This window comes from Lontra canadensis, unplaced genomic scaffold, assembly GCF_010015895.1.
Source record: "Lontra canadensis isolate GAN:19392208 unplaced genomic scaffold, GSC_riverotter_1.0 scaffold119, whole genome shotgun sequence".
Lineage (NCBI taxonomy): Eukaryota > Metazoa > Chordata > Mammalia > Carnivora > Mustelidae > Lontra > Lontra canadensis.
In genome coordinates this window covers 3,941,780-3,958,589 of record NW_022631113.1, presented here as the reverse complement: position 1 = coordinate 3,958,589, position 16,810 = coordinate 3,941,780, and the positions used below count along the sequence as shown (strand labels likewise).

Genomic DNA, 16,810 nt, shown 5'->3' with positions numbered 1-16,810 from the left:
TTGTACATATGCATATAATTCTATATAGTTTTATCATATGAGTTTATTACCAGATGTGTACATTGCATGTGTACTTAGCTTGTAAAAAAAAATAGTAAACATACACAACAGCTCCATCACAAGGATCCCATATAATCCCCTTTTCTAGTCATATCCACTTCCTTCTTTCTACTCTTCCTTAATCTTTACTCTTCCTTAACCTCTATGAATAACTACTCTAGTCTCCATCTCTATAATTTCATTTCAAAATGTTATAGAAAGAAACTCTTAACTTCTGAGATTGACTTTTTTCAAAATCAATATTTTGTTTTATTGATTTTCCCTTATTTTTATGTTTATGATTCCATTGATTTTTAAAATCTTATCCTTTTTCTTTCATTTTACTTGTTTTGCTTTTGTTTTTCTGTTCTTCCTTTTATTTTTTGAGGTTGGAAGTTTAACTATTGATTTGAGAACTTTCCTCTTTTTTAATATAAAAATTTAATGTAAATATTCCTCAGCATTGCTTTAAATCACATCACATATATTTTTGATATGTTACATTTTCCCTTTTTAATTCTATGAATGTTTTATTTCCTTTCAAACTTCATCTTTGGTAGATTATTTAGAAGTATTGTTTTTAATTGCCAAATATTAGAGGTTTTACTTTATTTTATTGATTTCTAGTAGGTTCCATAAGGGTTAAAAATGTACTATTCTATTTCTTTAAATTTGTTAAGGTTTATATTATTTCTAAGGATATGGAGTATTTTAACATTCTTTTAAAAAATGTATCCTACTCTTGGGTTGAGTGTTCTAGATATCAAAAATTACGATGTTGATAATATTGTTCAGATTTTCTATATTTTTGCTGATTTTCTGTCTCATAATTATATCAGTTGCTGAGAGTAGGACATGTAAGCCTTCATTATAATTGTGGATTTGTGTGTTGCTTCTTTCATCTTTGTCAGTTTTGCTTCATATATTTTGAGGCTCTGTTGTTTGCTGCTTTCCCATTTCAGATTATTATATGTTCCTGGTACACTGATCCTTTAAATATTGTGTAATGTCCCTTTTTGCTTATAGTAATTTTCTTTGCTCTAAAGCCTACTTTATCTGATATTAATATGATCACTCATGTTTTCCTTTGCAATTAATGTTTTCATGATATATCATTTTTATTCTTTAATGTTAAATCTGTATCTCTGGCTGAATTTGAATTGTGCAACAAGATGACATACTTGTGGCTGTTTTTTGTAGCTTGGCTTCTTAGTTGATGTTTCTTGGTAGTATCCCTGGGCTTGCTAGAACACCTAATTCAACCTTATGGAATAATTAGCCTAACTAGACCAACTTCTGTTGGAAGGTCAGGTCTCAAGAAATGCTGGGCCTACAGCTTTTGAATGATAAGAGCCCTTGCCTGAATATTGTTCCTCCAGTCCTGGGGTTCCTAATCAATCTTTCTTTTTCATTCTACTTTTCAGAATACTCCTTTAGCTGCCTCTTGCATTGTTTCCATGGTTTGTAGAGGTTGTTGGTTGTGGAAGGGTGAATGATGACATGGATACATAAGTCTATGCCAGCTTGTCCAGATTGGCTATTTGATTAGAATTATTATACTCTAAAGTGTTAGAGTTTAAATGATTGAGCACCTACTCTGTATTTGGTTCTGTGGCCACTACTCCACATGTATTTGTATTTTAGCTTGGCTTATATATTTTATTTTATTTGTTTAAAGATTATTTATTTATTTGACAGAAAAAGATCACAAGTAGGCAGAGAGGCAGGCAGAGAGAGAGAGAGAAGCAGGCTCCCTGTCAAGCAGAGAGCCCGATGCAGGACTCGATCCCAGGACCCTGAGCTCATGACCTGAGCCAAAGGCAGAGGCTTAACCTGCTGATCCACCCAGGTGCCCCAAAGATTTTACTTATTTGCCAGAGAGAAGAGGAGAGAGAGAGTGCACAAGTGGTGGAGGGTGACGTGTGGCAGGCAGAGGGAGACGTAGGCTCCAAACTGAACAAGGAGTCTGATGTGGGACTTGATCCCAGGACTCTGGAATCATGACCTGAGCCGAAGGCAGATGCTTAACCCAGGCATTCCTGGCTTATATGTTTTATATCACAGCAATATTTTGTGTAATTTTGAAAACATATGACATATTTTGACATTTGTTATTCTAAACCAGAGGGATAATTCCTTTACATTTCATGTCTCTTGCTATAATATTTACTAAAATGTATTTCTAATCATTTAGGTAACAGTGCAGGCTTCACATGCTTTAATAGGCAAAATAACCATTGGCTTATTTGTTGCTCATTTAAAAACATAGAGTCTCATCTTCATTTGTTATATATATCTTACCTTGCAAACATATCTCTAATTATGCCATAACATATTGCATTTAAATTACCTCATATCAAACTCTCATGTTTTTATATCTTTACTCAATAATTTTATTGATAAAATATAATTTTGGGGTGTCTTCTGCACTTTCTAAATATTTAACATTCTGGGTCATAAGATTGTCCTCTATGTAATTTATGAATCAATTTGATGATCTGTTTATGCCTGGATTTATTACCTAACAGATGTCTGTATAGTTAGAGACCCATATGAATACTATATCCTGTGGCTTAAAATACATTTCAGGTGATCAATTATCACTGCAACTAGAAGACTTTGAATTTAGAAATTAATAAAACCACTAAAAATGGCAAAAAAATTTTTTTTTAATTTTTTTTTGTTATCATCATGAAATTGTGTGAAGGAGGAATATAGATTCTTCCAAAAAGTTATTTAGAATTAATGAGTAAAACAACTTGAAAACTACTGTTAGGTACATTGTATACTAAAAATGATTAAGTGAGGATGGACTACTGTGGTTTTATACATTGATGAAAATATCCTAAAGATAGCATGGGATCAAATGGGAAAAAAATATGTGTTGGACTAATGTATGGAGGGAGATTTATACAAGAAGAAACAAAGTGCAAAATTGTGGAGATTAAAATAAACATGTTTAAGGAAACATTTAGTAGAATCTGTTTGCTCATATTGTGGTTGATTTATTGTTTTTGAGGAGCAGTGTGAGGATGATATCTGAACAATTATATGCTATGGAAACTTTAAGGAAAGTGGAATCCCAGATTACTAATAAGTTAACATAAATTAATATTAAATTTTAAATGTCATATCAAATAAATTTTATATAACTTGTAAAATTTACAAAACTTTATTCTTAAGAATTAAATAATGATGTCTATCAAGAAAGACATGAATACATAGTATATATATATATATATATATATATATATATATATATTTTTTTTTTTTTTTTAATGTCTACCTGGGACATTATGAAGATGACAAATAGGAAGTCTCAGATCCTCCTTCCTCCCATGGAAATAAAACATAAACTAGTTCTTTCTGTGAAAAAAAAAAATTCAGAATCTAATTAAGGGGCTCCAACACTTAGATTAAGTGCAAAACCAAATTCATTGAGTTGGTAAGAAAATTCATGGCACCTTCTCACCATAGTCCTTCCCACACAGCATAGTGCCATGTGATCAGGAAGAAATTCCACCTCTCAGTCTAACTCTGGAGTGGGAAATATACAATATTCTGACATTTCGGGGAGCTGCCTGAGGGACTGTTTCTGTTTCACCTGTTTCAGAGTGTGGGTGGGACCTAGCATACTCTAAATGCCTGGGAATCATTGAGAAGAAAAAAAGAGCTGGACAGCACATTACTCCTCCAGCAGACCTGCAGTAAAGCAGGTAAACTAATAAAGCTTAAGGACCTCTCCTCCCAGAGGGAAAGAGAAGAATGGAACATATGTCCAATGTTCTAGCTTTTCAGGGGACTGACTAAAAGACTAGTTTTTGGCTAGTCTGTCTTTGGCATTGATGGGACTCAGTGTAATCTAGATGACTGGATGCCTAGATGCTACTGAGAACAAAAAAGGATCTGGGTAGTGTGCTGCTGCTTCAGAGTATCCATAGTACCTTAGACAAACATTAGAGGGATCAAGAGATTACAAGCTCCTGAAAATAATGGGGAGAGAAAGAGAAAGAAAAAGAAGGAAGGAAAGAGAGAAGGAAGGAGTCAGCCAATCCCTCTAATAAGAATCTACCTGCACAAGTCCAGAGGAGACACATCCATAGTTTGAGAGGCCTCCAGAATCTCTAGTTAGGCTGATTGGTGAAAGTCATTTCCTGTACCATGGCAGTGGCTATTTTTTCAAATACATAGATACCAACACAAAATTATAAGGCATGTGAAAGAAAAAGGAGGAAATGGCCATATCAAAAGTACAATATAAATTTCCAGAAATCAATCTTAAAAAAAAATATATATATATATATATATTTATTATCTGAAAAAGAATTTGAAATAACCATCACAAGATACTCAACAAGTTTGTGAAACCAATGGATAAATAAAATGAGAATTTCAACAAAAAAATAGAAGATATTAAAAAAAACCCAGTAAGTTTCTGGGACTAATAAAGAGATGAAATCAGTAATCCAAAATCCCCCAACAAAGAGCCCAAGTACAGATGGCTCTTTTTTTTTTTTTTTTTTTTGCAATTTAAGATAATTTATGATTAAAAAATATTTGTGGATGTTGTTGGAGTAGAGGGGGGTGGGAGGGATGGGGTGGGTTGCTGATGGACACTGGGGAGGACATGTTGTGGTGAACGCTGTGTATTGTAAGATTGATGAATCGCAGACCTGTACCCCTTATAAATATCCAAAAATCCACACTGGTGGTCAAACCTGGTGTACAGTTCATTCAGCATGCTGATCACCTGCATGGGGGTACACTGGGCACAGATGGCCGTGAAGCCAACAATGTCCGAGAAGAGCATGGTGACATCGTCAAACTTCCTGGACTGCACCTGCTGTCCTTGCCACAAGAGCTGGGCGACATCACCAGGGAAAATAGAATATAGAAGGTCGACTGTTTTCTTTTTTTCTTCTCCCAGGGCCTGGTGAGTTCTTTCCAAAGTTGCCTTTAATTTATTCTGCCAAACTTTTAAAGAAGAATTAGCACCAGTTCTTCTCAAATGCTCCCAGAAAATTAAGAAAGGGGAACATTTCTGTTCTTTTTGTTCTCATTTTATAAAGCCCAAAATAACCATGATGGAGAACCATCTCAAAATCATTATAAAAAAACTACAGGTCAGTGTCCCTGCTGAACATACATGCAAAATCATTAGCAAAATACTAGCAAATTGAATTCAGTAGCACATTAAAAAGATCATACAGCTTGACCAAGTGGGATTTATACATTGGATACAAGAATGATTCAACATACCAAAATCATATAATATGATATACTATATCAGTAGAACAAAAGATAAAAATCACATGATCTCCTCATAGATGCAAACAAAGCATTTGACAAACTTAAAGACACTTTCATAATAAAAACACTCACCAAACTGGAATGAAAAGAAATGATCTTAATCTAATAAAGACTTTATATGACAAGCCCACAAAAATTGAGAGTTTTCCCTCAGACAACAGGAATAAGGTAAGAAAACCCACTTTACCACTTTTATTAAACGTAGCACTGGAAGAGGTCAACTAGGAAGAAGGTGGAGTAGGAGCCCCCTAACTTTACCTCATCCCATGGATATAACTAGATAATATCTATATCAGCATAAATAACCTAGGAAATAACTTGAAGATGGGCAGAACAAACTCCACAGCAAAAGGCAAGGAAGAGGCCACATCGAAGAAGGTAGAATGTCAAAGACAGTGTCTGTGAGGAAAACAGACCATGGTTATCCACAATTGGGGAAGGATCCAGCAGTATGGAGAAGGGCAGAAAATAGACTCTCATACCAGAAAGTCCATGAGCGGGAAAGACAAATCTCTGTAATGTTTGCCTTGGAAAGTGAGGGTCTGGATTTCATGAGTTCTTAAAACCAGCAGGATTTAAAGCCTGGAATTTTAGAAATCAGTGAGTGGTCTCTGGGAGAGCCCAGAGGCATTAAGAAGTAGAGTTCCTGCAGTTAGAGAGACAGACAACGAACAGCTTATGCATATACAACGTAGAAACAGCAGTTCGAAAAACACTGGGAGCCGATGGGAGGAAGAATGATTTGCTCACCTCAGAGCATAGCCTGGAGAGACAGGGGTCATGGGGATACCCCTTCAGGAACAAAGGAGCTAGCAGGTGCCATTCTCCCTCCACCCTCCAGCAACTTGGAACTAAAATGGGACCCATACTCCTCACCTAACTTGCTTGCACCAAGCTGGAGCCACCCTTCCCAGTCACGGGTATCTGAGTCCCAGCACTGCAGGCCCCCAAAGACAAGCACAAATCCTGCCAACAACTCATCATCTGACTCATGTATTTTGTGGGACCTCAGTTCTGAAAGTGGTAGGAGTAGGTCTCCCTTTGTAAGCAGACCAATGCACACATTGCTATCCACAATAGGCAAAGAAACTCAGCAGACAGCTGGACCAAAGGAAAAGAAGGCCAAGACTCAAGAGAAGAGCACATACCACATCACACATGGGAGACACTCCCAGAAGTGCCAAGTCTTGGGGAACAGGGGACACTGCACTGAAAAGCACTACAGGACCTCTTCTTCATAAGATCATTTTTGTTAAGAGCAAAAAAAGTAGCTGAATTTCATAACACAGAGAAACAGAGGAAGTCAGACAAAATGAGGAGACAGAAACAACTCCCAAGTGAAAGAGCAGGCCCAAACCATAGTAAGAGATGAAAGTAAAATGGAAACAGGTAGTATGCCTGATAGAGAACTTAAAGTAATGATCAAAAAGACACTGGACTAGATGGGGTGCCTGGGTGGCTCAGCGGTTTAAGTCTCTGCCTTCAGCTCAGGTCATGGTCTCAGTGTCCTGGGATTAAGCCCCACATTGGGCTCTCTGCTCAGCAGGGATCCTGCTTCCTCTCTCTCTGCCTCCCTCTTTGCCTAGTTGTGATCTCTTTCTCTGTCAAATAAATACATAAAATCTTAAAAAAAAAAAAAGATGCTGGACTAGAGAAAAGAGTGGAGGACATCAGTGAGACTCTTAACAGAGATGAAAAGAACCAATCAGAGATCAATAACACAATAACTGAAATAAAAAATCCACTTGACAGAATAAATAGCAAGCTCAGAAGGACAAATTAACAGACTGAAAGAGTAATGACCAAAGGGGAGGAAATAAGATTAAGGAAATTGATAATAGCCTTAGGGAACCAAATGACTCTGTTATGGGTAATAATATTTACATTATAGGGATCTCAGAAGAAGAGAAAAGGGCCAGAAAATTTATTTGAATAAATAATATCTGAAAACTTCCTTAATTTGAGAAAAGAAACAGAGATCCAGATCCAGGAGACAGACAGATCCACCCTGCCAAAATTCAATCCAAGGAAGTCCACACTGAGACACATAGTGATTAAAATAAAGCAGCAAAAGAAGACAGTTACATACAAGGAAAGCCCCATATGGCTATCAGCAGATTTTTCAGCAGAAAGTTTGTAGGCCATAAGAAAGTGGCATCATATATTCAAAGTGCTGAAAGGGAAAAATCTGCAGGTAATAATACTCCACCCAACAAGACTATCTTCAGAATAGAAGGAGAGATAAAGAGTTTATCAGACAAACAAAAACTAAAGGAGTTCATGATCACCAAACCAGCCCTACAAGAAATATTAAAGGGGACTTTAAGTGGAAAGAAAGACCATAAGTGAGAGTATGAAAATTTAAAAAAAAGTAAAATAAATATTTTGGTAAAAATATTAATCAAGGGAATAAAAGGTTATAAATAAAAGGTAATAAAAGGATATAAAATGTGACACCATATACCTAAAATGTGGAAGGGAGAGGAGTAAAGAATGGGTCTAAACCTAAGTGACCATCAACTTAATATAGACTGCTATGTGCAGAAGACATTATGTACAAACCTAATGGTAACCACAAATCAAAAACCAACAATATATATACAAAGGAATCAAAGTATATCACTGAAGAAAGCCAACAAACTATTAAAGAGAGTAAAAGAAGAGAGGATCAGAGAAAATCTATAGAAGAAGCATAAAACAATTAGCAAGATGGGAATAAATACATATCTATCATAATTACTTTGAATGTAAATGAACTACATTCTCCAGTCAAAAGACATAGGGTGACAGAGTGTATAAAAAACAAAAACAAGACCCATTTACATGCTGCAAGAGACTCATTTCAGACCAAAAGACTCATGCAGATTGAAAGTGAGGGGATGGGGAAAAATGTATCATGCAAATGGATGCCAAAAGAAAGTTGGGTTAGCAGTAGTTATATTGGACAAAACAGACTGTAAAAAAAGACTGTAACAAGAGACAAAGAAGGACACTACATAATAAAGGGAACAATACAATAAGAAGTTATAACAATTGTAAATATGTATGCACCCAAAATGGGAATACCCAAATATATAAAAAGTTAATAACAAACAAAAGAAATTATTGACAGTAATATGATAATAGTAGGTGACTTTTAACACCCCACTTACATCAATGAAGAGATCCCCCGAACAGAAAAACAAGGAAATAGTGGTTTTGAATGACACACTGGACCACATGGACTTAACAGATATATTCAGAACATTTCATCCTAAGACCACAGAATACACATTCTTTTCAAGTGCACACAGAACAGTTTCCAGAACAAATCACATATTAGGCCACAAAACATGGCTCAACAAATTAAAAAAGACTGATATCATAGCATGAATCTTTTCTGACTACAATGCTATGAAATTATGAATCAACCACAAGAAAACATCTGGAAAGAGCACAAACACTTGGATGTCATTTGAATGGGTCAGCCAAGAAATCAAAGAAATAAAAAATTGCATGGAAACAAAGAAAATGAAAACATGGTGGTCCAAAATCTTTGGGATGCAGCAAAGTTTTGTTTTTTTTTTGTTTTTTTTTTTTTTTTTTTAATAGCAACACAGGCCTACATCAAGAGGCAAAACAAAACAAAACAAAACAAAAACAAAAAAACAAACAAACTAAAAAACTCAAATAAGTAACTTATCCATGCACCTAAAGGAGCTATAAAAAGAACAACAAACAAAAATCAAACCCAGAAAAAGGAAGGAATCAATAAAAACTAAAGCAGAAATAAATCATACAGAAAGTAAAACAAACTAACAAACAAAAAACAAAGCAAAATAAAACAATAAATCAATCAGGATCTGGTTTTTTGAAAAATTCAACAAAATTGATAAACCTCTAGCAAGACTCATTAAAAGGGAGAGAGAGAGAGAGCTCAAACAAACAAAATTATTAATGAAAGAGAAGAAATGACAACCTACACCACACAAAAATACAAACAATTTTAACAGAATATTATGAAAACCTATATGCCAATAAATTGGACAGTTTAGAAGAAATGGATATATTCCTTTAAAAATATAATCTACCTAAACTAAAGCAGGAAAAAATAGAAAATTTGAACAGACCAATCATCAGCAATGAAATTGAATCGGTAATCAAAAAACTCCCAGTGAACAGTATCAGATGGCTTCACAGGCAAATTCTAACAAGCAATTAAATAATTAATTCTTCTTAAATGATCCCAAAACATAGAAGAGGAAGGAAGGCTTGCAAATTCATTTTATGGGTCTGGTATTGCCCTGCTACCAATACCAGGTAGAGATACTACAAAAAACAAACAAACATAGAAACTACAGGCCAATGTCTCATGAATATAAATTCAAAAGTCCTCAGGAAAATATTAGCAAACTGAATGCAACAGTATATTAAAAAAATCATACACTACAACACAATGGATTTATTCCCAGGATGCAAGGATAGTTTAATATTCATATAACAATCAATGTGATTCATCACTTCAAGAAGAGAAAGGATAAAAACCATATGATCATTTCAACAGGTGCAGAGAAGCATTTGTCTAAATACAACATCCATTCATGAAAAATCCTCTGCAAAGTAGGTCTAAAGGGAACATATCTCAATATAATAAAGGCCATATATCAAAAAGCCACAGCCAACATCATACTCAATGATCAAAAAATGGAGAACTTTTCCCCTAAGGTCAGGAACAAGGTAAGGATGTCTACTCTCACCATTTTTATTCAAAATAGTACTGGAAGTCCTAGCCACAGCAATCAGAAAACCCAAAGAAATAAAAGGCATCCAAATTGGTAAGGAAGAAATAAAGCTATCACTATTTACAAATGACAGGATATTATTTATAGAAAACACTGAAGACTCCACCAAAAAAAGTACTAAACTAATAAATGAATTCAACAAAGTCAAAGGATACAAAATCAATATACAGGAATCTGTCCCATTTCTATATGCTATTAATAAAGCAGTAGAAAATGAAATTAAGAAAACAATCCTGCTCACAGTTGCACCAAAACAATAAAATATCTGGGAGTAAACTTAACCAAAAGGTAAAAGACCTATACTCTGAAAACCATAAAGCACCGATGACAGAAATTCAAGACAACACAAAAAAATAGAAAGACATACATTCTTATAGGTTGGAAGAACAGATATCATTACAATATCTATACTACCTAAAGCAATCTACAGATTTAATGCAATTCCTATCAAAATACCAACAACACTTATCACAGAACCAGAACAAATAATCCTAAAATTTGTAGGGAACTACAATCGACCTTGAGTAGTCAAACTTACGTTGAAAAAGAAAAACAAAACTGAAGGTATTGTAATTCCAGATTTCAAGTTATATTTTAAAGAGGTATTGATTAAAACAATATGGTACTGGCATAAAAATAGACATAAACATTAGTGGAATAGAAAAGAAATTCTGGAAATAAACTGACAATTATATGGTCAATTAATCTTTGACAAAAGAATTAATATGCAGTGGGGAAATCTCGTCAACAAATGGTGCTGGGATAAATGGACACATGCATACAAAAGAATGAAACTGGGCCCCTTTCTCTTACCATACATAAAATAAACTCAACATGGATGAAAGACTTAAATGTGAGACCTAAAACTATAAAAGTCCTAGAAGAGAGCACAGGCAAGAGGCTTTCTGACACTGGCCATAGGAATATTTTTCTAGATATGTCTCCCAAAGCAAGGGAAACAAGAGAAAAATAAGCTATTAGGACTACACAAAAACAAAAAGTTTTTGCACAGAGAAGGAAACAGTCAACAAAACTAAAAGGAGACCTATGGAACGGGAAAAGTTATTTGCAAATGACAAATCGATAAAGGCTTAGTATCCATGGTATACAAAGAACTGATACAACTCAATATCCAAAAAACCAATAATCCAATTAAAAGACAGGCAAAAGACACAGATATTTCTCTAGAGAAGACATTCAAGGGGCCAAGAGATACACAAAAAGATGATCAACATCATTCATCATCAGGGAAATGCAAATCAAACCCACAATAAGATGTCACCTCACACCTATCAGAATGACTAAAATTAAAAGCACAAGAAACAATCAATGTTGGCAACAATGTAGACAAAAAGGAACCCTAATGCACTGTTGGTGGGAATGTAAATTGGTACAGCCATTGTGGAAAAGAGTGTGGATCTTCCTCAAAAAATTAAAAATAGAACTACCCTTTGGACCAGAAATGACACTACTGGGCATTTATCCTCAAAATATAAAAATACTAATTCAAAGGGATACATGTACACCTATGTTTATTGCAGCATTATTTACAATAGCCAAACTTTGAGAACAGCTCAAGTGTCCATCTGTTGACAAATGGCTAAAGAAGAGGTGATATATGCATCACATATATAATATATATGTATTTCGTATATATTTGTGAATATATATTCATATGTATATACCACATAATATGTATAAATATATATTCCTATATTTACACATAAGAATATAATTCAGCCATAAAAAAAAAAGAATGAAATCTTGCCATTTACAACATCATGGATAGAAATAGAAAGTATAATGTTCAGGTAAATAAGGTCAGTCAGAGAAAGACAAACACCATGTTCTCTCATTCATATGTGGAATTTAAGAAACAAAACAAAGGAGTAAAGGAAAAGAAAAGAAAAGAAAGACAAACCAAGAAATAGACTCTCAACTATAGAGAACAAACTGATGGTTACCAGAGGAGAGGTGGGTGGGAGGATGGAATAGATAGGGCATGGGGATTAGGTCAGCGGGAAAAGCAGACTCCCCACAGAGTAGGGAACCCAATGTGGGACTCAATCCCAGGACTCCAGGATCATGACCTGAGCTGAAGGCAGTTGCTTAACCAACCGAGCCGCCCAGGTGTCCAAGGCATAGGGCTTAAAGAATATACTTGTCATGATGAAAAATAAAATGAAAAATTTAAAAACTAAACTAAAATAAAATAAAACAAAACACATAGCACTGGAAATCCTAGCCAGAGCAATTAATTAGTCTAGGAAAACAAAAGACATCCAAATCAGAAAGGAAGAATAAAATGATCTCTGTTCACAGATGACATGAACTAATACATAGAAAACCACGAAGAGTCCACAAAAGGAACAGTTTGAACTAATAAACCTATTCAGTAAAGTCAAAGGATACAAAATCATGATACAGAAATAATTTGCATACTTCTACATTAATAATGAATTATCCAACAATATGAACTAAGAAAACAATCTCATTTCTTACCCTGCAGTCTGGAGCCTAGGCCAGCCTTAAGCCTATAAAATCCCACACAGGCTCCAGGCATGGCCAGCCTATGCATGAATGAGCTGAAGCCTCCACGGAGGACACTGTGATGAGCATCAGAATTATCCAAAACCACTTCACTGAAATCTCAGCTGGCTACTGTTCTGTAGAATTCAGAGACTTGGGTGTAACCAAGGGTGTTTTCATAAAGTTAATGGGAAACCCCTTTTAGTACCCACACTTTTACTTAGCTTATAACTGCACTAAGCTGGCACACCTGGGCTTGTAGACCCATAGAGCTGGCAAGCCCTTAATGGTCATCTGTGCAACCCTCATTTTATACAGGAGAAAAAGGTGTAGCTTAGAGAAAAGAAGATGCTTTGCCCAAGGCAAAACATTTTAAACTGAACTATGCCACTTATAGGAAACAACCAGATAACAGCCTTGAGTATTCCTTGTTTGCAGGGGACCTGACCCCAGATGTGGATGATGACATGCTATATGAATTCTTCACCAAAGTTTACCCCTCCTATTAGGGAGGCAAGATGATTTTGCATCCAAACAGCTGTGTCTAAGGACTATGGTTTTGTGAAAATCACAGATGAACTGGAACAGAAGTGAGCCTTGACTGACTGCCAAGGAACAGTCGTCCTGGAGCCTAAACCAGCACAGGTGAGCATGGCAATCCTCAAAGCAAGCCAAATGATGTCAGTGGAGTATAGTCAGATTTACAGTTACAAATGCAATCACTATTACCAGTTATGCGAGAACTGTTATAGTTACCAGAATACAGGCAGCTACAGCTATGGCTATCCTTAGTATGGTTATACCCAGAGCACTATGTAGGGATATCAAGAAGTTAGGGATGACACATTGGAAGACCCTATGCCACATCTGGATGTGATTGAGGCCAACAAGGAGTTCATGGAGGAAAGACCTGTAGGATGCACTGATGGTTGTCACTGGCAACTCCTGGACATAGTATCATCAGAGACCCTACCATGATGTAGCCAGGACAAAGGACAAGCCAAAATGGACTGTGTGAGGGAGATGAAAGACTCCTTTTTAACAATAATGACAATAACAAAATATTGGAAGAACTTTTACCTTTTTGGAAGTGTTTTGTAAGATTTTAGTAACTGACAATTCTGAGATTATGACAATTCCTGCAATACTGCTGTCGTCATTTGACAGTGAGAGACTTGAGTTTAAAAACCAAGGGACCAACTCATACTGCTGAAGAAGTTTCAAAAGAAGGAAGAAAGGAAGGAGGGAAAGAAGAAGGGAGGAAGGAAGAAAGAAATCCCATTTATGATAGCATCAAAAAGAATAAAATACTTAGGGATAAACAACCAAGGAGCCAAAAGGCATGCACACTGAAAACTACAAAACACGCTGAAAATAATTTTTAAAAGACACAGATAAATGGAAAGTTATCTTGTATTCATGAATTGGAAGACTTACTATTATAAAAATGTCTATACTACCCAAAACAATATACAGATTCAATGCAATCTTTATCATGATTTCAATGGCATTTTCACAAAAAAGAATAAATAATCCTAAAATTCATATGGAACTAAAAAGGACTCCGAATAGCCAAAATGATCTTGACAAAGAAGAACAAAGTTAGAGGACACACACTTCCTGTTTTAAAAACATACAAAAGAGCTACAGTAATTAAAACAATATGATACTGGACAAAAACAGATGTGTAGACCAGTGGAACAAAATAGAGCACTCAGAAATAAATCCACACAAACGTGGTCTTCTACACATTTTTTACAAGATTGCCACAACAGGGAGCACACAGTGGGGAAAAAATAGTCTCTTCAGCAATGATTCTGGGAAAACTGGATATATACATGCAATAGAATGAAATTGGACCTTCATTTTACATCATACACAGTTATCAAGTCAAATTAAAGACTTCAAGAGGAAAAGCTTCATGGCATTGGTCTTGGCACTGATTTCTTGGGTGCGACATCAGAAGCACAGGCAGCAAAAGTATAAATAGATAAGTCAGACTATATCAAACAGAAAGCTTCTGTGTGGCAAAGGAAAAATCAACAGAATAAAAAAACAGAATGGAAAAAATCAATAAAATTAAATGGGAGAAAATATTTTCAAACCATACCTGTGATAAGAGGTTAATACTCAGCTTATATATAGAACTCATATAACTCAATAACAAAGTAAACAAATGACACAATTAAAAATGGTCAAATGTAGGTGCCTGGGTGGCTCAGTGGGTTAAGCCTCTACCTTCGGCTCAGGTCATGATCTCAGGGTTCTGGGATCGAGTCCTGCATTGGGCTCTCTGCTCAGCAGGGAGCCTGCTTCCTCCCCTCTCTCTGCCTGCCTCTGCCTACTTGTGATCTCTCTCTCTATGTCAAATCAATAAATAAAATCTTTAAAAAAAATGGTCAAATGACTTGAATAAAGACATTTCTCCGAAGAACACATACAATTGGCTAACAAGTATATGAAAAGATGGTCAGCTTCACTAGTCATCAGACAAATGCAAATCAGAAACACAACTAGATAACACCTTTATCTGTTGAGTTTGCGATTACTAAACAAAACAAACATAAAAAAAATAACAAGTGTTGGCAAACGTGGAAAAATTAGAACTCTGTATATTGTTGGTGGGAATGCAGACTGATATAGCCACTGTGGTAAATAGTCTGGAGGATCCTCAAAAAATTAGAAATAGATCTACCATGTGATCTAGCAACACTACTTCTGGGTATTTAACCTAAAGAACTGAAGTCATGATCTTGAGGAGATGTTTGCTCTCCCATTTTCATTGCACCATTATTCATAATAGACCAGAAGTAGAAAAACCCAGATTTCTATTGACAGATGATTAGAAAAAGAAAAATGTGGAATATACTTATAATAGGATATGATTTAGCCATTACAAAATCCTGTTATATGCTACAACATGGATAAATTTTGAGGGCATTCTGCTAAGTGAATAAGCCAGTCACAGAAGGGTAAATATGCATAATTCCTCTCATAGGAATTATCTAAGATGGTCAAAATCATGGAAGCAGAAAATAGAATGTTGGTTGCCAGTAACTGGGGGGAAAGATAAATGAGAGTTGCTGTTCAGTGAGTATAAAATTTCAGTCATGAAAGAATAAAAGTTCCAGAATTTACTGTATAATATTGTGCTTATCTTTAGCAATACTGTACACTTAAATTTTTATTAAAATGGTAAGTTTCATGTTATGTGCTGCTTATTACAATAGTTTGAAATGTAGTGGTAGCTAGATTGAAGAAGGGAGTTGGGATAGTAGGACATACTAACATGGGGTACTTAGGATGATAGTAGGAAATGGAAGAAGGCTTAATTTAGGATGCTAACAAAGTTTTTTAGAAATTTATTTTTCTTAGTACTGAAAGAACAATTGCTGTTCTACCTTAAATGCATGATAGATGAAGAAAAAAATAAAATTAGATACCAATAACAATGTTTTCAGAATAAAGGAAGAATTAGGCAAATATGAAAATAGGAGAGAAAAAATGAAGTATTTTGCCTGCTTTTGCCGTCTATTGCTTACTGCAATTTGACAATCATATTATTTGGCACTTTAAAGATAGGTAACATTTGGCAAATAATAAGTATTTCTTTTTATATATGCATTTTAAGAAATACTACTATAAGATATTAGGGAATTTTGGAAGTGTTCATTTATTTGAGGAATTTAAGACACTTATTTTTAAAAGTAGAATATAGTATTTATCTTTTGTTCTCTTTTTGCTCTCTAATCCCTTCTCCCTTTTTTTCCTCTAAAACTCAAAGAAATAAAAATAAATAGTACCAAAGTATAGAAAAGAGTCTTTTAAAAAATCAGCCCAAAGAGAAAAACAGAAAGTCTGAACAGAACCTTTATTAAAAAAAAAAAAAAATTAAGAATCAGTATAGAAAAGGGACACAAAAATTGGTCAACATGATTTTCCTTAAGGAAATGTTAAAAAAAAATTAAGAAATTCCCACTAGTTACCTAGAATGGCTAAAACCCTAAACACTGAAAATATCAAAGGCTGGCGAGGGTGTGTCACAACAGGAACTCTCATTCATCGTATGTAAGAATGCATATTGGACAACCACTTTGGAAGACAGTTCGGTAATTTCTTATCAAGTTAAACATAGAAACATCATAGGATCC

The 16,810-nt window shown here is 35.0% G+C and overlaps 1 pseudogene; it reads left to right on the top strand.

Annotated features, from left to right (window-relative positions):
* Nucleotides 1-6,074: 6,074 nt before the first annotated feature.
* On the top strand, nt 6,075-13,637 carry LOC116857175 (annotated as a pseudogene).
* The last annotated feature ends 3,173 nt before the right edge of the window (nt 13,638-16,810 follow it).